This window comes from Oryctolagus cuniculus, chromosome 3, assembly GCF_051225735.1.
Source record: "Oryctolagus cuniculus isolate XC-2025 breed Fujian yellow rabbit chromosome 3, ASM5122573v1, whole genome shotgun sequence".
Taxonomy (NCBI): Eukaryota; Metazoa; Chordata; class Mammalia; order Lagomorpha; family Leporidae; genus Oryctolagus; species Oryctolagus cuniculus.
In genome coordinates, this window is record NC_142869.1 from 19,877,366 (window position 1) to 19,899,508 (window position 22,143).

Here is a 22,143-nt window from a genome sequence, read left to right on the forward strand (position 1 = left end):
GGCCGCAGCGCGCAGGCCGCGGTTGACATTGGAGGGTGAACCAACGGCAAAGGAAGACCTTTCTCTCTGTCTCTCTCTCTCACTGTCCACTCTGCCTGTCAAAAAAAAAAAAAAAGACACAATCAGAGCGTCCACCCCTAGATGTCCACCTCGTCCATCCTGTGACTCCTTAGAGCCAAAACCAACTAACAGAATAGAAGGGCATACATGTCCCCAAACCAAAGCAGAACATGGGGAAAATGCTCTTTGGGGTGTTTGGTTTTTGTTTTTCCCTTTTTATTTAGAAATAATTTTAAACTTAAAGAAAAAAATGCAATAAAAATAGGAAAAGAATACCTGTATTTTTTTTAACAGGCAGAGTAGACAGTGAGAGAGAGAGAGAGAAGGGTCTTCCTTTTCTGTTGGTTCACCCCCCAATGGCCCCTGCGGCCAGCGCACCGCGCTGATCCAAAGCCAGGAGCCAGGTGCTTCTCCTGGTCTCCCATGCGGGAGCAGGCCCCAAGCACTTGAGCCATCCTCCACTGCACTCCCTGGCCACAGCAGAGAGCTGGACTGGAAGAGGAGCAACCGGGGCAGAATCCAGTGCCACAACCGGAACTAGAACCTGGTGTGCTGGCGCCGCAGGCAGAGGATTAGCCTATTGAGCCACAGCACCGGCGAATACCTGTGTTTTTAAACCCAGATTGTTAACAGTTTACACATTAGCTTTACTATCTGCTTCCCATTCTCCCTCCCTCCCTCCCTCTCTCTCTCTCCCTCTCTCTCTCACTCTCCCGCATGCACACACACACACTCTGATTTTTCTTTTGAACCATTTTAGGGAAAGTTTCATACATCACGACCTCTTAATCCCTAAATACGTCAGTGCATTTTCTATGGCTAGAGACATTCTCTCACATAACCATAATATATATAGTTCTCAACTTCAGCGAGTTTAACATGGAAATGATATTTTTACCTGGTGTGCTACCCATATCCTTTTCCAATTGACCCCAGAAAGTGTGGGCGGCATTTTCCCCTCCAGGACAGAGCCAGGGCAAGAGTCAGGGACCACAGTGAGCTGTCCATCCCTCCAGCCCTCCTTCCTCTGGATACTTCCAGGGCCTTTCTCTGTCACCCAGGAAGACACTTCTCATGGCTAGAGCTCTCCCTGTCTTTAATAGAAGGGTTCTCCTTTAGAGTTTGCCTAATGTTTTCCCGTGATTCAGGTTGTACATTCTTGGCTGAAACATTACACAGGTGCCCTGTGTCTCTCTCAGGCCACCACACGTGCCCAATGATACAAATTTTGATTACCAGCCAAGTTGTCAAATTTCTCCATGGAATAATTGCCATTATTTTCTCCCTTGTAATACTCCATAGGAAAATATTTAAAACCATACAAATACCCCTTTCCTCATCTAAATTTCCCACAGGGGCCAGTGCTGTGGCATAGCTGGTAAAGCAGTAGCCTGCAGTGCTGACATCCCATATGGACACTGGTTTGAGACCCGGCTGCTCCACTTCCAATCCAGCTCTCTGCTATGGCCTGGGAAAGCAGTAGAAGATGGCCCAAGTCCTTGGGCCCCTGCAACCACGTGGGAGACCCGGAAGAAGCTTTAGCCCCCTGCCTTTGTATTGGTGCAGCTCCAGTCATTTGCAGCCATCTGGGGAGTGAACCAGCAGATGGAAGGCCATATCTCTCTCTCTCTCTCTGCCTCTCTGTAACTCTGCCTTTCAAATAAATATATATTTAAAAAATAAATAAATTTCCCCCTAAACCTAGCATCTGTTGATGATTTTACTAGAGCTTATCTTTGCCATGATGGTTGCAAAACACATTCCAACTCTAGCACTGCCTCTCAGGCTACCAGTTGGCATTCAGCTTTCACTGTAAGCAAGAGCCCTGCATTTCCCAATAAATAAATATGTATCCATTTATTACCAGAACTCCTACTCAATGTTCTTTTTTTTTTTTTTTTGACAGGCAGAGTTAGACAGTGAGAGAGAGAGAGAGAGACAGAGAGAAAGGTCTTCTTTTCATTGGTTCACCCCCCAAATGGCCACCACTGCCTGTGCGCTGCACCAATCCGAAGCCAGGAGCCAGGTGCTTCCTCCTGGTCTCCCATGCGGGTTCAGGGCCCAAGCACTTGGGCCATCCTCCACTGTACTCCCGGGCCACAGCAGAGAGCTGGACTGGAAGAGGAGCAACTGGGACAGAATCCAGCGCCCCAACCGGGACTAGAAACCAGGGTACCAGCGCCGCAGGTGTTGGATTAGCCTAGTGAGCCGTGGCGCCGGTCCTGATTCATTCTTGTACTTAATCACTTATGTCTCCCAGACTCAACCACCAGAAGCCCCTTCAAGCTGGCTCCTATGCCCTAGAGACATGCTCCCATCTCTGTTGGAGCACTTCCTTAATTTCTAGCAAAACAAATATCCAGCCTTATCTGGGACAGTCCTGCCCCATCCCTGGAGTTCTTTTCTCCCAGGAGCTCCGATTCTTCTTGGTGGAAAATGGTATTAGAGACCAACATCTGGGTACGAGGTAGGTCCCTGGCTATTGAAGTATTACTGCTCTTTGGTCTTTTCAGTAACAAAGCTACAGATATAAGCATGTTTATACATTTACATATACATGCATAATACATGCATACACGCATGAACGTATGTATTAACATGGTAAACACTGATACCTCCATTTTCAACATATTCTAGCACTGCTTTCTTGCCTTCTACCCATTCCATATTATGTCCCTTCTTCCTAGTGAGAACCCTCATCACCAACACCACCACATTTACTTTTGCACTTTGTCCTTTTCACGTAATGCTATCTCCTAGAAATTCCTCCATTCCAGTTCAGAAAGAACTTCACCTCGTTTATAGCTGCATAGTACTCATTCTGTGTGCTCACCATAACTTAGCCAATCACTTTCCTTATGATCAGATATTGAAGTAGTTACCAATTTTTTGCTACAGATGATGCTATAATAATTTCATGCATTTCTATTTTCATACTATTGGAAGTATATCTTTATGATAAATTAAGTCAGGTTGCTAGGTCAGAGGACAGATACACATATACTTTTATTGGATATGACCAAATTCCCCTCCACAAGAATTACATAATTTTCCACTCCTATCAACAACATCCAGGAACATCTGCTCCCTACGGCCTTGGCAAAGAGTATATTGTCAAACTTTCAAATATTCGTAAACCTGATGGAGCAAGTTTGGATTCTAAAGAAAGAAACACAGTTATTCACATTAAAGATTTATAATGAAATAAATAGAAGTAACACATCGGAAAGAATGGGGGCAGCAGGGATGATCTAACAAGTTCTGCAAAATAAATATATAAATTAGGGATGAAGAAGTACAAGGAAACGAAAGGCACCAGAAGTAATAACAACCCAAGTTACTTCTTAATCCCTGATGTTAAAAGGCTTGTCAACCAACACAACATCCAAGCCAGGATCCAGTTTTGCTAAGTGATGAATGAATCCCGGGGTTGCTCACTTAGAGTAATACCAAAATGCAGATTCTCCTTCCTGTTAGATGCCAAGATGCTTTTACGCCCCCTTCCAGAGACGCCACCTCTGCAAACTGTCTGCATTTATCCAGTGCCATGTCTCCCACTGTATTACAGTTATTCATTTTCAAGTTTGTCTTCAACCCCAGACTGGGAGCTTCTTGAGGACAGAACTATATCTTATCCTGTCTATTTTCAGCATAGAACAATTACAAAGGTTCTGAGTCTCCAGCAATTACATCACAATTGAAGGAAAAGGAGACTTGGAAAAATTCAGTAGCAACCTAGACTAGGGACACCGCACATCCAAACACCAAGTTTGTTCCCATGTGACATTTTTATTCCAGGAAAGCCCATTGCCCCCCAGCCCCAATGCTGACCTATTGTACCTGTTCAACAGGTATTTTCTAAGCATATATTTAAATACAAGTTCCCTTCAGGAAAAGAAATGGAGGTCACATTCCAGGGGTGACGCTTAAAAATGCCTAGTGTACAGGAGAAAAATTGAAAAACTCCCTGAATTTTGTCAAGATTAATTTGTCGGTGCCTAAGTAAATCTCCAAGCTTTGATTCCAAGTGTCAGTGCAGAATGGTGCCTTGGTGAGAAACAGAAGGCAGTGGGTTTCAGTGAGGCATGAAATTTAAGCACAGACTTATTTTCTAACAGGCATTAATGACAAATAAGGCATCATTATCGCTCGTGTAATAAATAACACCATGAGAGCTTGCCAGCATTTTCACATATTATTTCTCTGGGTCCTATATAGCTTCAGGAAATAAGTGTTGGGGCAGTCTTTTTACAGAAGGGGAAACCAGGTCTTACTTTATCCAAGATCAGTACATGTCGATTTTCTGAACCCTGTAACTGCAATGCCGGCCAAACAGGCTTAGTTAAAACCTAGCAAGTGATTAGAACTGACTGGAGAAACAGGAACCCAGTTCTAATTAGCGAATTTGCTAATTACTCTTCTCTCTGCAGACATTACTCCATTCTTGGTCTTTAGCCCTGGCATGGACTTGGCCTCAATCATGCTTTCTGTGAAACAGCAATGGCAGGCAGAGAATATTATTTCCAAGTTACATCTGGCCACAAAACAAATCCCTTCTGTCCTTTCTGGAGCTCTATCCCATAGTCCTGAAGCACAGAGCCACTTCCCCAAAAGCCATTTTGTGAGACCACCTCCCTAACTCCCCATCCAGGCTCTCCCAGGAATGAGTTGCCCAAGGTCCTGGGCCACACCAGTCTCTCTCTATTGGTCTTCCCCTTGTCTTGCCCCATTTGGACCTGGGAACTCTGAGTAGGAATTGTGGGATACATCTCCTGGAACCACTCCCAAACCCCAAAATCATGGCCAATGCTCAGCGCCCACCCCAGGTCGACACTTGAGATTGTCAATGACTGAAAAAAAGAGACAGGTGGTCAGCACTTGGCGTGTTCTTCCATGCCCACGTGCAGATATCAGTTCAACACGTTTTCATTACCACCTATTCCTGAGGATCCTAGATGTTAAACAGAATCAAGGGAAAAGGAAAAGAAGGTGGAGAGGCAGTGACATGAGCTCCTAGACCTCGGTATTCCCATTTCTATAGTCACGATGCCACCACAAGCATAGTGGTTAAGGGCACAGGTCTGGGACCACCTGCCTGGGCCCAAAGTTCTGCTGACTGTGTCATTTTGGGCAAGCAATTTACCCTTCCCAACGCCCCATTTTCTGCATCTGCCAAACGAGTTACAATAGTAGGAGCTATCGCTTAGGTTGTTATAGGAATCCATGTGAAAGCACTTAAAACAGTGCCTGGCTGTTAACTATCACTTCACTTCACCAGGATCCAAACTCATACTTTCACCTTATTTCTAACCAGTTGTCAAGACTAATCTTTACATCCCCAGGTGTCTCACACATTCTCTCCCTCCTCTCCAGTCTCTTTGCTACTACTTGAACTCAGACTGAGGCAGAATCTTCCAATTGCCTCCCCCAACATCCTTTCTCCCTCCACTTTTGCAAGCAAATTATTACTCTGCTACAGGACTGCATTTCCCAGACTCCCCTCCAATGAGGTGTGGCCATGGGACTAAGTTCTCACCAATGGGATGTAAGCAAAAGTGCTATATAGAACTTCTGGGAAGTTTCTCAGAAACTTTTCTTAGAAAACATGCTCTTTCCACACCCTCCCTCCATTTTGCTGCTACAGTAAGCTTGAGAATAGTAGGCAGCACCCTAGGATTGGCAGAGCAGAGAGCTAAAAGTCAACTATATCCCAGAAAACTTTGCACACTTACTGTCTCTTCTTTTCCACGAGTGAAAAATAAACTTGCGAAAGTTACTGACACAGGCAGAAGCAATCATCCTAATACAGGTCTCATTATCTCCCTCTTCCCTAGATTACAGCAATGGCTTCCTGGAGTCTTTTCCTCACCCCATCCTACCTCTCTCTCCACACTGCCTCCAAACAAGACTCCCCAAGTAACAGTTCTGTCACCTCCCCGAGACTTCAGTGACACCCCTCCCCATTGCCCAACCTCCTTAGTCACCGTGGTTTTGCCCCAATCTACTTCTCCACCCTTGCCTCAAATCCTTCCCTTCCTGCCCAACCAATCCCAGTTTCCTCTTGTTTCCTTCCCTCCGTCTTTACCCACAGACTTCTTGTGTATCCTGGGCTCCCTTTGGGAATTCTGCCTCCTCAGTAGAGCCAGCCTACATTGATTCCCCCAAGCCAACAGTAATTCTCCATCCTCAGAACCCCCCAGGACTCACCTCTCACTTGAGTCAGGGAACCCCAGATGTCTTCTACTCTGAGACCAAGTTACATTCCTGCCCACTGCCGACTGCCCCTCGCCCCGCACTGAGACCCCAGGACTCACCAGCTCAGTCTCTCTCGGTCCTCTTCCTATCCAGCGACCCTCCTTCTCCCTTGCCTGGCCCCACCTCCTTAGGCTCCTCCTTCCTCCCTGCCTCAGGGTAGGGAAGATGAGCCTGTTCACTTAAGGGCTTCACCCCAAGTCCCTCCATCCCCTAAGAGGGAACCTTGGATGAGGAGGAGGTTATAAGCATGAAAAGTGTGAGACAAGTCTCAGGCTGAAGGAAGCTCAAAGCCACTGCTCTTATTTTCTTGTTAAATTAAACGTTTTGCTTTGAAGCTATTGCAGATTCACACAATGGTAAGAAATAACACCCACATGTGGATGGCAGGGACCCAGGCTCTTGAGCCTTCACCTGTTGCCTCCCAGGATGCACATTAGCAGGAAGCTGGATAAGAAGTGGAGGGAGTTGAAACAGACACCCACATGTGGGATGTGGGCATCCCAAGTGATGTCCTAACCATTGCACCAAAACCTCACCCTGGATTTACCCTGGCTTAGCTAACTACATCTACTTCACTCCCAGTCCACACTCTTGTCTCCAACCCCAGTCATCCCTAAGGTCTTTTCTAGCTCTGCGATTTGTTTAGAAGGCTGTGTAAAAGGAATCATACAACATGTAACCTTTGGGATTGAATTTTTCACTCAGTATGTTTCCCTTGAGATTCCTCCAAGTTGTTCCATATAGCCATAACTCCTTCCTTTTCCTTGTTGAGTGGTATTCCATGGCATCAGTGTACCATAGTTTGCTCACCATTCACCCACTGGGAAACATCCATTGTGTTTCCAATCGTTGGCTTACAAATAAAGCTATAAACATTTGTCTACAGATTTCTGTGTAGTCTTGCCTTATTTTTTAGAAATACAAATGTCATCCAGATTTTATTTTCTGTAAAGTTGTAAATTAAACAAGGTGGACACAGGTGTCTTCACATCATGGCTCCTACTTGGTGCTTCTGGCTTCTTCCTAAGCAGGAGGCCACAGCTACCTCTGGACTTTCTCCTCTGGTTTTATTCTTGTAGGTGGGCCCACCTGTCAACATGCTCCGTGAAGACCCTCTATCCAACAGCTAGGAAAGAAACAGGAATAAAAATCCCAAGCAGATGTCTCCTGGCTCAAGAGGAAATTATGTATCTCAAAGAACCTTCAAACTACAGACCTATTCAAAGGTCCTCCTCTTTCACTGCCTTTTCTCTCTTCCTACCTTAACACACCAGGTAGCAACTGCCTGTGGATTGCTGGCTCACCCCAGTCCTACCTGTGCTTGACTTCTCTCCAGGTAAACTGTAGCTCACCGGGATGTATCTAATTGGGTTCATCTTGACAGCCCTACATTGCCCACCAAAACTGATCCTTTACATGAGTGGCCACCTACTCACACAGTAAATGAAAATGGATAAGATTTATTCATTTATTAAACCAAGGAAGACCAGACTGGGAAGAGAGAACCTACAGAGAAGATAGGGTTCTGAAACCATCATTCAAAGAATGGATAGAATTCAGGTTTTTCTGAGGAAAGAAGGAAGTAACGTAAACAAGATTGGGCACCGGCGATGCTAGAACCCTCCATCAAAGTTCTAGAGAAATTCCCCTTCTTTCTCTCTCACAACCACAACCCAAACCCCATTTAGAGGCACCCTCATCTCTACACAGCCTTCTTAGGAATTCAAGGACTTCTGAAGTTGTGTGTCTCAGGACAGCTGGAACAACTGGGCTTCTGGAGAGCCAGTGGCAGTTTCAAGGGAAACCTCAAACCCAAGCCCCATACCTAGCACAATGTTTCCACCACCACAGCCTCCATCTAGTTTTGGAATTTAAAGAGAATAATAATAAAAGCCATGGCTGGCTGCATTGAGGACATGGTAGGGAGGGTTGGGATGAAATTAACTGGATAGCTGTGGTGTGCCATATCCTCTAGTCTGCATAATCCATCTTAGTGGGAAAAGCCATTAGACTCATACCAGGCTGGTCTCTGTATAAGTCTTTCAAGTGAAATTGTTTGGACTTGCAACCAAGACATGAAATTCTACTTTTGAGAGGAAAATAGTTTATAAAATCATCTATCAAGCCCAAAATAATTTCTGATAGTTAAGTAAGGATTCAAACCAATTACATGTTTTGTTCTGGTTGACTCCATCACAGTTTCCAATACTCCTGTGAAGTCTTACTGTAATCCCGGGTGGGTCCCTCCCAACCGCAGTAGGTCACAGATGAGAGAGGCAGCCTGACCCAGGCTCCATGCAGAGCAGATGTCCCCAGTTCACGCCAATTAGGAGGCAGGAACTATGCTCTCTGTGGTTCTAGCCTCTGATTATCTGTTTATGTGCATTTATATGTAACCGGAACTGCTTTGAAAGCTAAGCCATGTGATAGCAATTTAAAATTATTTCACTTCTAATTATCAACCAGATAGAGCCATTTGCATGCAAGGGGAGGAACACTTCAGGGGCTGTCAAGGTTTATAACATTCCTTGGGTGACAGGTGGTTGGAATATTTAAAGAACTTTCTGTGCCCCAGATAACCTTGACTGGAGGAGTGAGCAGGAGAATTTTAAAGGAAGTACGAACTTTGCATACAAAGTTAGAGCTCATGAAAACCATTTGCTCAGACCTGATGCAGTGGATGATATAGATGAGGCCATTAGGTTTCCTTGGGAGGTCACATGGCAGCAAGAATGGACCAAAGGCTTCTGTGTTGGACAGACTTGAGCTAAATCAAGTCTGTGATTGTAAGCAAGTTACTAAGAGTCTCAGAGCCTCGGGTTATTTATCTATAAAAGGTGGAAAATAATGTCCGCTTTCAAGGTCGTCCTAAAACCTAAATGAGATCATGCCTGTGAAACCATCTAGTCCTCAGTTTGGCACATGGCTCTGCTACACCATGTACAGTTGAAGGGAACGCCCCCTCTGAAGACCTGATCATTGAGTTTGCCAAAATGAACTGACAATAAAAAGATTAACAGGAAAAGAATAAACAAATGTACTACATTCAAGAGCATGAAAGCCACACAAAATACAAGATTCAAAGAAGGGCCAGATGGTTGAAGTTTAAATAGCATTCTGAGCTGCAGGAAAGAATAAACTTTGGATTCTGGGAAGAGGTGGAGACAGGCTATGGGAGGTTGAGAAAAGAGAGCAAATAAAGGCTGTCTCAGTACATAAATAAAATCTCTCAGAACAGGCAACTGCTTGTGACAAAGTCTCCCTGGGTGAGGTTTCAGAACTTCAGACTCTTTCTCCTGTGAGTTCATCTTCTCTACTTCACAAGACACCAGGGAAGGGCATGCATGACAGTTGCCTTCCTACTGGAGATGTAGTCTATAGGGAAACAGGGAGAACCCCCTTCCTGGACTTCAGGAAGGAAAAAGGGGCAAGAGAGGGGGGCAGCAGAGGGCAGAGAGGCCAAGGAATCTTTTTAAGTTCAAAGCACTCAGTATACACAAGTACCATACTTTCAGGTATCATTGTATGATCCCCAAGAACCACTGCATGACAACCATTATCTTACTTGTTTTTATTACTAAAAGTCATAATTGTACGTTTGAAATAGGAGGTCAGGACAAGCCCACTACATATGACTGATTGGGCTTAAACAAAATCTATCATAGCCCAGGAAAACTGGATGACAGAAATGCAGTCTCCAACTTCCCCACTGTTACATAAATCCCAAACCTTTTTACCTGTCCCCATCCTCCTTTCCATTTTCAACCCTTTTTGACAGAACGGTATACCTCAGAAATTCAGTGTAGAACATACATTCAGAACAAAGGACTCCAAGGCGACCAAGAGATCAATTTTTGTGATCTTACATGAAAATGCAGGCCCCAGTACCACAAGAGCTGACCTACTAAACAAAATCACGGAGGCAGGAGCATGTTTGGACCAGATGACCGTGGGACTAGACTGGGCTCTAGGGAGAAAGGGTCACAAGTGAGGGACGTTGCTGACCTATGGCCTGAGGTGTGATTAACACTGACTTGGCAGTCAACCCACTGGAAGTTTGATGGACTATAAACAAAACAGTTATTTCAACAGTACTCCGGTGCTTCATCTGATGAAGCCTAAGGCTAGCTCCTTGTAAATCCATTGCACTTCATCAGTTGCCCATAAATTTTACACATGTCAGTTGGTGCTTATGTCATGGGTGGACAATATATGAGCATCTTAGGTTAGAGTCTGACAATCAAAAAAAGTAGAACTGTAACTCAGAAGGAATATTCAATGTATTTTGACAGTCGGCAAGATATGGACACTGACCAACCAGGCATGGACCCTGCATCAGGACAGATTCTCCCTTTCCACAAAACTGGTCCGTTAGTACCACGCCTGTTGGCTGAGTACCCTGAACGGAATTGATTTTTCTTCACACTCATGGTCAGAATGTGCATTAACCAGCCAGCACCAGCTTTGTACAAAAACTTGAATGTCAAGTTTAATCCTCTGTGATTAAAAAAACCTGAGCTCCACCTCTCCCGAAACTGGGCTTCAATGCAGAACTCAACAGGCTTGTAATTACATGCGATGCCACTATGAGCATGACTATAATACCATTTTACAACACAAAGGAGAACTATTGAGTTCCATTCACAAGAAAGTGCTACAAAGATTCCTCTCTCAGTGCGCTAGAAAGAGAAAGTCACAGCATACAATTTTCCCGTAATTAATTTTTATGAAACCAAGCATAGAGGATCATGTAGCTGATTTCTGTGGGATTTTTTTAACGTGCCCTGGGGGAGTTCTAGCAACCAAGAGAAGAAGGAACAATGATGGGACCCATTGGATTTCAGTTCCGGCAGATGAGTAAAGATAATCCTGATGTGAGAAGTCAGTCTGTTTTACTGTCCTTGGCTGACCTTCCTCCCACATACCCTCTCTGCCATTGCCCATCAGGCAAGACCACACAAAATCCAACCCACTCCCACTGGACGAAACTCCTATTTCAAAATCCCCTAAGGAAACTCCTCTCCATCCTTACACAGCAACTAACTCCGCCTCACCACTCAGCTTTGTGTGACAGGGATGCCCAGCTGTTCTGACTTTCCCGCTTGTCCCTAGGGGGATTGTTCCTGCTTCAGCCTCTCTCCAAGCTACGGCCCTGCAGGACCCTCCTCCACCAGGGCCCACACAGGTAGGAGGGACAAGTCAAGAACATGGTGCCAACTGGACTCCTCTGCCCCCCGTCTTTGCCCGGGTACTGGCAGGTGTCTGGCCTCACAGCAGTGTCCCCCTGCTCTCATCACTCTCTCCCGTGCTGATCTGCCAGACAGCCCCAGCACATAGCATCCTTGCGAGTTCAGCTGTCACTGCCACAGGCACTTTCTTCCTGCCCCAGCCTTTGCTCTGAATGCTATTAGCCTTTCATTCCAGACTCTGGTCCCAAAACACAGCTCACACCCTCTGTTCTGCAAAAAGAAACAACTCACCACCCTCTTATCCACCAGAGCTCCAAATCTCTTCTCGGGGGAAGGGAATAGGTGCTTCCTCTGACACAGATTTACTCTCCCTAAGAAAACCAAAGTATCCTTCTGACCTGCTCTCATAGAACAGAGAGAAAATACAGATTTAATTTCTGGTAGAGCATGCTGCCACGTTTATTGTATACATTTATTTCCAAGCTTTTAAATTCTCTACATAGCAGATGTGGGGTAAAATTGATGAGTTCTCTTCATGCACTCCTGGAAAATTACTGTAGAAAACCTCCCCATTATTCTTCCTCTCAAACTAGACCTAATTCCTTTCCTTCCCACGTCAAACAATTCAGACAAGAGCAAACACAATTAAGTAAATGTTCTACATAAAGCAATTGGCTCTTTAATAAAATTTTTCTGTAAAATGCCAATGTGAAAACAGTACATTTTTATTTGAGTAGTTTATATTTAGACTGACTATGAAGGCATGTCTCATTTCAAAGTGGAAGCAATTTACTAATTAATTAATTGCATTAAAGAAATTACAAAGTTGGTTGCTGCTGTTCCTGATAAAACATGGATCTTTCATGAAGGGCATTTGAAAGCACAAATACACCAGTATTTATAGAATGTGTGTTTGCACTAAATAAATTCCATATAATCCAAGGAGAGGGGTTCTTTTCAGTGCAGAGACTATCAAATTTGGTGCAAAATCCTAAAACCTACGTGTGATTTTTTACTTCCTAAGTTGATCCATCTCCCTTTTCTCCCAACTGAAAACTTCTGTGAGAGGCTGTGCAATGTGAGATTTAGATCCCAACTGGGACACATGGCACCCCAGCCATAGCTGTAAACACTTCATAAGATCTTCCTGCAGCCCCTTGAATGTGGGTGTAAACCCCCAATCTCACTTCCCTATTTGCAATCAGCTTTCACACCTGACCTTGGCATCTACATTTCTCCCTGGAAGCACAGCCTGATGCACAGTTAAGCCCAGCCCAGCCTTCTGCATACCAAGGAACTTCAAAAACTTTCATGGAAAATGGAATTAAAAGACAAGTTTATTTGGGTGCAAAATTATTTGAAATCCATTCATACAAGGGGTCTTCAAAAAGTCATAGAAATGCACATTATAAAAAGGCCTATGCATGATTTTACAACTTTCTTGCACCTAACTAAACTCTTAATTCCATTTTCCAGGAACTTTTTGAAGCTCTCTTGTACAAGCACAGAGCCAAATTCATGAAGAATCTTAGAGAAACCACTTTGGAGGTTTAAATTGCATGAGGAGTCTCCAATAGAGCCCCTCTGATCTGCTACATCAGAATTGTTAGGAGCGAAACCCAGCCATCAGCTTTTTTTTTTTTTTTGAGAAATTTGATTTTTCATTTTTGAAAATTTTTGTTTATTTCCATTTTATTTGAAAGGCAGAGAGACAGAGAAAGAGAAATACAGAGACAGACGCAGAGAGCTCATCCATCCACTGGTCCACTCCACAAATGCCCACAACAGCCAGGGCTGGACCAGACTGAAACAAAGAGCCGGGAACTCCATCTGGATCTCCCACGTGGGGGGCAGGGATCCAAATGCTTAAGCAGGTGCCCATTAGCAGGAATCTGGATGGGAAGCAAAGGAGCCAAGACTTGAACCAGGCACCTTGCCACAGGCTACAGGCATCCCAAGCAGCAACTTAACCACTGGGTCATACACCTGCTCTCAGAAACCAGCATTTAAATGGGCTCAGGCTGAAGAGCATGCACCTCAAGGGACAGAACAGGAGATCATGATGCTTTAGATCTCCTACATGTCTATGTAGGAGCTTGTTGGACAATTGACCGCTTATGAGTCCTGAGGGTGGTAATGTGGGAGTTCTGTTTAGAAGAGAGGTCCTTCACTTAGCCAATCATCGTAGAACAAGCCTTTGAAACTTGGTAGGCAGGCTTGCGCTCAGAGGCGGAGATGTCGTCTTCCCAGACATAGCTCCCCTGGGCTGCACTCCCAGTAAGGCGGAGATTCTCAGGTGCTTCTACCTGAGGAGAAGCGGGCTCTGAAGAGAGACACTGGACAGAGCTGCTCCAGCTGCAGCCACAGCTGGCTGCCATAGTCAATAGCACTCTCTGTGCAGCCCTCTTTCCACCCCTCCCTGCCTCCACCCCTGCCCCAACAAGCCAGCGGTGATATGGGAATTGGATGGCAGCCTGGTCTCAGCTGTGCTCTAAGGGAATATCTGTGTGTGTCCCTAGAGCAGTCTTCAGGCAGCAGAGCCCGGGGCCAGTGGGTGAGGCCAGCAGTCACCAGCCCTCCTGCAGGACTACAAACCTCCAGAGGCAAGAGTTGGAACTGGGAGCTCTGCCAGTGGGAGTCAAGGGTATTGGCTAAAGACACTGTGGCAAAAACAACCTAAATGAAAGATCTCGGTGAACAAGACCCCAGCAGAAAGAACGGGCCATCAAAGAAGGAGGCACCTTTCTCTGAAGCGAGGAAGGAACCTCCACTGTGATATGGCCTTGACTAAACAAGTTCAGAGTTGGTGAACTCAAGGGGCTTCCATAGCCTCGACAGCTCATGGCAAGAGCCTCGGGTGATTGCTGACATCATAAATAAGAGCGTCAATTGTTAAATCAACAACGGGAGTCACTGGGCACCTGCTCCCCGCGTAGGAGCTCTGTCCTTAATGTGTTTTACTACGAGAGTTAAAGATAGCACTACTAGTCGAACAGTACTCTATACCTTGTTTGGTTGTGTGGGTGCAGTCTGTTGAAATCTTTGCTTAGTATACTAAGTTGATCTTCTGTATATAAAGATAACTGAAAATGAAACTCGATGAAGAGTGGAATGGGAGAGGGAGTGGGAGATGGGAGGGTTGCGGGAGGGAGGGATGTTGGGGGGGAAAGCCACAACAATGCAAAAGTTGCACTTTGTAAATTCACATTTATTAAATTAAAAAAAAAGGTATTGGCTAGAGTGAGAGTGACAGAGGCCTTGAACAACGTGCTCCAAGTTCAAATGTCACCCTGAAGGTCATGGGGAGCCCTGAAGAAGTCTTAGCAGAGAAAGCAAAATGGCCAGATTGATGTGTAAGAAAAATAACTCTAGCAGGAGGATGCATTGCCCGGGGAAGGAGAATGCAGAGAGCTGAGTTGGGAAGACGCTATCGTCTTCTGGGCCAGATGATGAGTGAAACTGAGCTACTGCCTCCCTTCTTCAGCTGTAATTCCCAGTGACCCCATCAGGCCTGTCCTGTCCCGCCAACCTAGGACTTCCTGCCTGGGAAATGCTTCCTGGGTAGCCCCAGCCAGGACTGAACAGGACCCTGACAATTCCCTCCTCCCTTTTTTCCCCTGGCACCAACTAAACTACTTGGTGTGATAGTGTGGTTCAAGGTCAACTCTGTTTAGCTGTGGTTATTGACACCTCCAGTCCCTGGAAAGGCTGGGGGCCTGCGCTGTGGCTTAGTAGGCTAAGCCTCTGCCTGAGGTGCCAGCATCCTATATGGGTGTCGGTTCGTGTTCCGGCAGCTCCTCTTCCAGTCCAACTCTCTGTGGCCTGGAAAAGCAGTGGAAGACGGCCCAAGTGCTTGGGCCTCTGCATCTGCATGGGAGACCCGGAAGAAGCTCCTGGCTCCTGGCTTCAGATCAGCTCAGCTCTGGCTGTTGCAGCCATTTAGGGAATAGACCTGTCTTTCCCTCTCCTTGCCTGTAACTCTGCCTCTCAAATAAATAAAATCAAGAAAGAGAGAGAGGGGAAGACAACGCACCCTCTAGCTGATACTATCAGAGAAGCCTTGCTTGAATGAAGCTCATAGGCACAGTCAGCATAAATGCTCATTCATATTTCTTCACTAGTGTGGATTGGGTGCTTTCTGCATTGCTTGCTACTTATTTGCAGTACAGTCATACTCCTTTCTTCTCTGTTCCTTCTTGCAGCTGTACTTGGCTTAGCGCTAGCACTGGCTCTGTGGCTGCCATGGAAAACCCTTCACAAACCTGCAACTCCAGGTTGCATCCTCCACCAAGAGCCCCAGATGCTGCCCTCTGAAATCTAGCTCCACCTTTGCACCAAGTCAATGAGGGAGACAGCATGGAAGTTCAGGCAGATCTGCTCCAAGGATGGTGGCCGATCTTGGCTCCCAGACTCCCTTGCTGGCATGGCAGTCTAGGACATTACCAACCAAATTCTCCCCACCTCCATCCATCACTGGGTGCCACATTTGCATCATAGCCTGACCAGCTCTCCCCATCTCCTCTTCCATAGGCATTTTCTCCTTGCATGTTTAATCCTGTATTGACATCTTGACAGTGGTAGATTTAAAACCTGGCACCGTTTGCTCCTCAGTTGTTCTTCCTTCAAACATCCATGCAGAGCTTACTGTGAACCTAGCACTGAGTTGTGGGAGGGAGAGAGGATGATGGCAGAGCAAGAAACTCAATGTCAAGTCAGCATGGACCAGTCTGACCAGAGTCCAGGGCATTGCCGACAACCTAGCATATCTCCACCTCAGCTCCAACAGGAGGGAAGATAGAAAACCATTCCTTACACCAGCTCCTCTGGAAAGAGAACGACACCTTGTGAGAACACCTAGCCTGTTTGATTGACAGGCCCCAAGTATGGGTAAAGCAGAAGAGGAGGCTGCGGGATTAGAAACTGTATAAGCAATGTGTGCCACATGAACCCAAATGTACAGTAAAGACAAACTTTTAAAACGGTTTACTTGCAACAAGCATTCATCATGAAAACCCATAAAGATGCTGTCAATCAGGTGCTCTTGTAGAATTTGCTTTAAAAATCAATTTAGACTTTAATGAAAATGAATCCCAGGGCATGAGGAAATCTTGTTAACCATCCACATCGTCTAATCGTGACTAACAAGCATTCTCATACTTATACTTGACAGAGGATCAACGTGCTCATGGCAAGCTTCTCAAATGAAGACATTCTAACAACAGCCAGGTAACCCCGCAAAGCTCTGCTCCAGGGTTCGGGGTGGCCAGCGTTTAACTAAGAGCATTGAGTGGATGCGTTTCGATAATCAGGTTAATCTGCCTTTTCATTAAGATCTGGGGGATGTGTTTACAAGGAGTTTCAACATGATCTGAAGGTGAGCTGGATCAGATGAGTGACAGGAGACGAGTCTCCTTCTCCCACCGAGAAAATCAAGGGGCCTGAAGGTTGTTAAATCTCTGCATCACCACTCGGTGGTTAACACCCCCAAAGAGCTTTTCCAAGGCAGGCCTGCAAGAGAATTCACAGAGAAAAATGCAGGGCTCAGGCCAACCTCGTGAAGCCGACTGCATGTTGCAGCACAGTTGGCTTAACCAGATGTTGGAAGCCAAAGGAATCCTGAAAGACCTTCATCTGGCTGCGAGATTATTACAAACAGAGGCGGCTCCAGGCAAACCGTGAACAAAGCAACATGCTTTCTGCAACTCCCTGCTTCTCTGTGCATGCTCCGAAATGCCCTCCCCTTCTCCACTCCACGGTCCCCACTTGAGGAAGAAGGCAGAGAAGGAAAGGAGCAACTGCCCCAAGTCCCGCTTAGGCCCCTCCTCCTCCCTTGACTACAAACCTACAGCAGCGAGGGTTTGCTGAGAAATTCCTCACATTTATTTATTTATTTATTTATTCGAAGGGCAAAGTGACAAAGAGAGGGAGAGGCAGCCAGAGGAAGAGATCTTCCATTGCCTGGTTCACTCCCCCAGTGACTGCACCACCCAGGCTTGGGCCAGGCGGAAGAAGCCAGGTGCCAGGAACTGCAGCCTGATCTCCCACATGGGCCACCCTCTACTGCCTTCCCAGATGCATTAGCAGGAGGCTGAATCAGAAGCAGAGTGGGGGTCGGCACCTGTGGCGCAGTAGGTTAATCCTCTGCCTGCGGCGCCAACATCCCATATGGGCACCAGTTCTAGTCCTGGCTGCTCCTCTTCCGATCCGGCTCTCTGCTATGGCCTGGGATAGCAGTAGAAGATGGCCCAAGTGCTTGGGCCCCTGCACCCATGTGGAAGACCCAGAAGAGGCTCCTGGCTTCGGATAGCACAGCTCCAGCCATTGTGGCCATCTGGGGAATAAACCAATGGAAGGAAGATCTCTCTTTCTCTCCCTCTCACTGTCTGTAACTCTATCTTCCAAATAAATAAATCTCAGATATGGAATGTAGGCATCCTAAGCAGAGGTTTAACCTGCTGCACCACAACAACACCCTTGCTGATCAATTTTTTTTACTTATTTGAAAGACAGAGTTACAGAGAGGCGGGGGGCGGGGGGGGTCTTCCATCCTATGGTTCACTCCCCAGATGGCCACAACAGCCGGAGCTGCACGGTCCAAAGCCAGGAGCCAGGAGATTTTTCCAGGTCTTCCACGTGAGTACAGGGACCCAAGCACTTAGGCCATCTTCCACTGCTTTCCTAGGCCATATCAGAGAGCTGGATTGGAAGTAGAGCAGCCGGGACTAGAATCAGCGCCCATATGAGATGCCAGCACTGCTGGCAGCAGTTTTACCCATTAAGCCACAGTGCCGGCCCCTGATCGATTTCTTATTTTTTTTTTTTTTTTTTGACAGGCAGAGTTAGACAGTGAGAGAGAGAGATAGAGTGAAAGGTCTTCCTTTTTCCGTTGGTTCACCCCCCAAATGGCCGCTACGGCCGGCGCGCTACCGCCGGCGCTCTGTGGCCGGCGCGGTGTGCTGATCCAAAGCCAGGAGCCAGGTGCTTCCTCCTGGTCTCCCATGTGGGTGCAGGGCCCAAGTACCTGGGCCATCCTCCACTGCACTCCTGGGCCACAGCAGAGAGCTGGCCTGGAAGAGGAGCAACCAGGACAGAATCTGGTGCCCCGACCAGGACTAGAACCCGGGGTGCCAGCGCCGCAGGCGGAGGATTAGCCTAGTGAGCCATGGCGCCGGCCCTCTGATCAATTTCTAACAAAGGTGTTTGAGTTGAACTTGTCCCCTGTCCTGCACCATAATCATCCTCTAATATCTCCAAACACTGAGTGCAGTCCTGCTCGCCCACCCGGGCTTTGCTCTGTGCATCAGAAGAATGAAAGGAAACTGTTGGCTCCCCAGAGGGTGAGCAGGTGAGTAAGAGGTGAGGGCCACCACAGGAGACAGCTCAAAGGTACGGAGAGAGCAGCCATGTGGACAATACTGTACCACGGGTCAATGCAGGCATCGTCCAAAGCCAGTATCCTGGAGGAAGGCAACGCTACCCAAGGGAGAAAGCAGGTGTTTGGTCCACCTAGTTTTGCACCTGCTTTCCTTTCTAAATTCAATGCTACAATGTATATGGCTGAAATGCAGGCTTGTTTGTGTTAATGTCTCCTTACCTAAAGGATGGTGTTTTCCTTGCATAGTTGGTTTATACCTTCCAAAAACATCTGACCTTTCTTAAAAACCATAATACATGCCAAAAATCCAAAGCATAAAAATTAAGACAACCAAATGTGAGAGCAAATGCTTCAAAGCATCTTAGTCTATAAAATGGAAAGTTTAGGCATGAAGGGAAAAGGCAGGAGGCGGCAAAGGCAAGCACAGCTTCAAACCAGGGATCCAGGCTCAGAGAGGTCACGAGACTCATCCAAGGTCACACAGGAAACAAGAGGTCCAGGAGCCAGGTCCCCGTCAGACTGGTCCTGGGTGCTTTCTAACCGTAATCTGGAGGGTGTGTCCTGTATGTCCTCTGAAAAAAAGACTCGTTTTTCAAGTCCTCACTGCTTTGAGACGAACATTTTGGTAAGACAGTAAAGCCTTGTGTAGTATTTTTTTTATTTTAATTGAACCGTTTTCCCCAGGAATCTGTTCTGGGGCTTCGCCTGGGCCCTCCCCACCCACATCCTTGAGCCAGGCCTCTGGCTTTATTTAGTCGTGGTTGCAGTCAAAAGAAAGGGGAGGAGATGGTGTGAGAGCATCCTTAATAAGCATAAGCCGGCTGCTGCTAAATCCTTTGCAAGAATCGAAGCTTTTGCTTTGCAGTCAAATTACAGGGAATGATGTTCTGGGTGATTAGGTCTGTGATGAAACTGGTTACAGAAACCATTTCAGAGCCGGCGGTGCTTCGCAGTTAAATCTGGACACGAAGACCTGCCAAAGATACTCCATCGAAAACGATTTCACCTCGTCACGGCCTTCTGCACACGTCAATATTCTCTCGCTCGCAAAGGGAATCAATAACTCAAGAGAGAAAAGCAAATCGTGGCAAAAAAATGTATTTGGTCATCCTTGGGTGTGCACAATTCTGCTCCAGTTGTGCAACCTTCAGCTGCCTTTGTCGGCCCTAATTAGCTGGGCTTCAGCGTCCCCGTAAGCCGTCCTCTGAACTGTCTTTGCTCTCTAACTATGTTTGCTTTTGAAATTGAATTTTTTTTCACTCCAAAGCATGCCAAGGATGCCATGGTGGACAACCCAAGCTCACACAGCATAAAGAGGAGCTAAGATGTGATAACAATCTGGTTAGTTGGATCATCTGGAGAACGGCAGTTATCATAGTCCCAAGTGCCCACATGTGGGTGTGGGAGATTCTGTGTAGCTCTAAAAAGCAGTCATATCAACTGAATCATAGCCAAATCCCAATGCCCTGTGAACTACAGAGACCTCACCCAGTCGTTATTAACAGGCACGGCCTATTATCAATGAGTCACCCCAAGCGTTTGTCTTAATTTGTACCTTGCCCTATGAAGAATCTTCCAGAACACACCTTCCATGCTACCATATGGATCACAGCCACAGAATAAAATAATTGGGTTGGGTCTGTTTTCTTCCACTGTAGCATCTCCTATGTGGGAGACATGGATTCAGTTCCTGGCTCCCAGCCTTGGCATCTGAGGGTGAACCAGAGGATGAGAGATTCTCTCTCTCTCTCTCTCATAATTGAAAAGGAAAAAGAATCATGGAAAATTGAATAACAGATAAGTTTATTTTGGTGAAAAAATTTTTGAAGCCCATTCCTAATTTTTTCATAATGCACACTTTCCATGAAGACTTCTCGTACACAGAGATTCAAAAAAGTTTTACAACAAAGTAAACTATCTTAATTCCATCTTTCCACAAACTTTTTTTTAAGTATTTATTGACTTGCAAGGCAGTTACAGAGAAAGAAAGAGATCTTCCAATCACTGGTTCACTTCCCAAATGGCCACAACAACTGGGGTTGGGCCAGGCCGAAGCCAAGAACCAGAAACTCCATGAAGGTCTCCTATGTGGGTGGGGGGACCAAGTACTTGGGCCATCTTCTGCTATTAACAGGGAGCTGAATGGGAAGCAGAGCAGCCGGGACTTGAGCGAGGGCCTTTATGGGATGCCAGAATTGCTTAACTCACTGCAACACAATGCCAGGCCCCACAAACATTTTTTTTTCATCTTTTGAGAAGCAGAGAGATAGACAGACAGAGCCCTCATCTGCAGATTCACTCTCCTGAATGCCCACAACGGCCAGGGCTGGAAAAACATCAGAGCCAAGAACTGGGAAATGCAATTCAAGTCTTCCACATAGCTGAAAGGAATGCAACTACCTGAACCATCACCACTGCCTTTCTTAGAGGAAACTAGAGTCGGGAACAAGAGCCAGGACCCAAACTTCAGCTCTGTGATGTGGGACACAGGCATCCAAGGTGCTAGGCCAAACACTCGGTGCCTCCACAAACCTTCTGAAATACCCTTGTACGTGGCCAGTAAGAGAGGGGTGGGAATATGCCAGTGGTGCCCAGATAAATGCTCATAACTGGGGCCGGTGCTGTGGTGTAGCGGGTAAAGCTGCTGCCTGAAGTGCTGGCATCCCATATGGGCACCGGTTCGAGTTTCAGCTGCTCCACTTCCCATCCAGCTCTCTGTAATGCACTAGGAAAGCAGTGGAGGGTGGCCCAAGGGCTTGGGCCCCGCATCCACATGGGAGACCCAAAAGAAGCTCCTGGATCCTGCCTTGGATCAGCACAGCTCCAGCTGCTGTGGTAGGTTGGGGAGTGAACCAGCAGATAGAAGACCTCTCTCTCTCTGCCGCTCCTTCTCTCTCTGTGTAACTTTGCCTTTCAAATAAATAAATAAATCTTTTTTAAAAAGTGCTTCATAATTTCTCTCTGAGGAAAAAAATATGCACTATAGACACAATACGCACAGAAGCTTAATAGTTTTACCAGTATAAAGCATTGCATCACTCAATTTACAAATAATAACAAAATATACAGTATTCTTTTTACTATAAATTCCATTCAGCCAATAGATTCTCAGATACTGCTTTGTGGATTTTTGCAGGTTTTTGATACCAATATTCAATCAATAGCTGGCCAAGGGGAGGTTGGAAGACACATGAAAATTTTCACGACAACAACATGGGGAATACTTGATCTAGGAATAACAGGCAAGAAAATAAGGATTCCCGG

General features: G+C 46.2%; 1 long non-coding RNA gene across 3 annotated transcripts in view; it reads right to left on the minus strand.

Annotated features, from left to right (window-relative positions):
• Nucleotides 1–6,647, minus strand: part of LOC149127273 (uncharacterized) — a 141,801-nt gene extending 135,154 nt beyond the window's left edge. The window contains exon 1 of one of the 3 annotated variants that reach the window (XR_016231435.1): nt 6,375–6,645. This is a non-coding gene — a long non-coding RNA (uncharacterized LOC149127273). Of the gene's footprint in view, nt 1–6,374 lie in introns of all 3 variants that reach the window. The other 2 variants (XR_016231434.1, XR_016231436.1) reach the window with 2 other exon arrangements.
• Nucleotides 6,648–22,143: the final 15,496 nt, after the last annotated feature.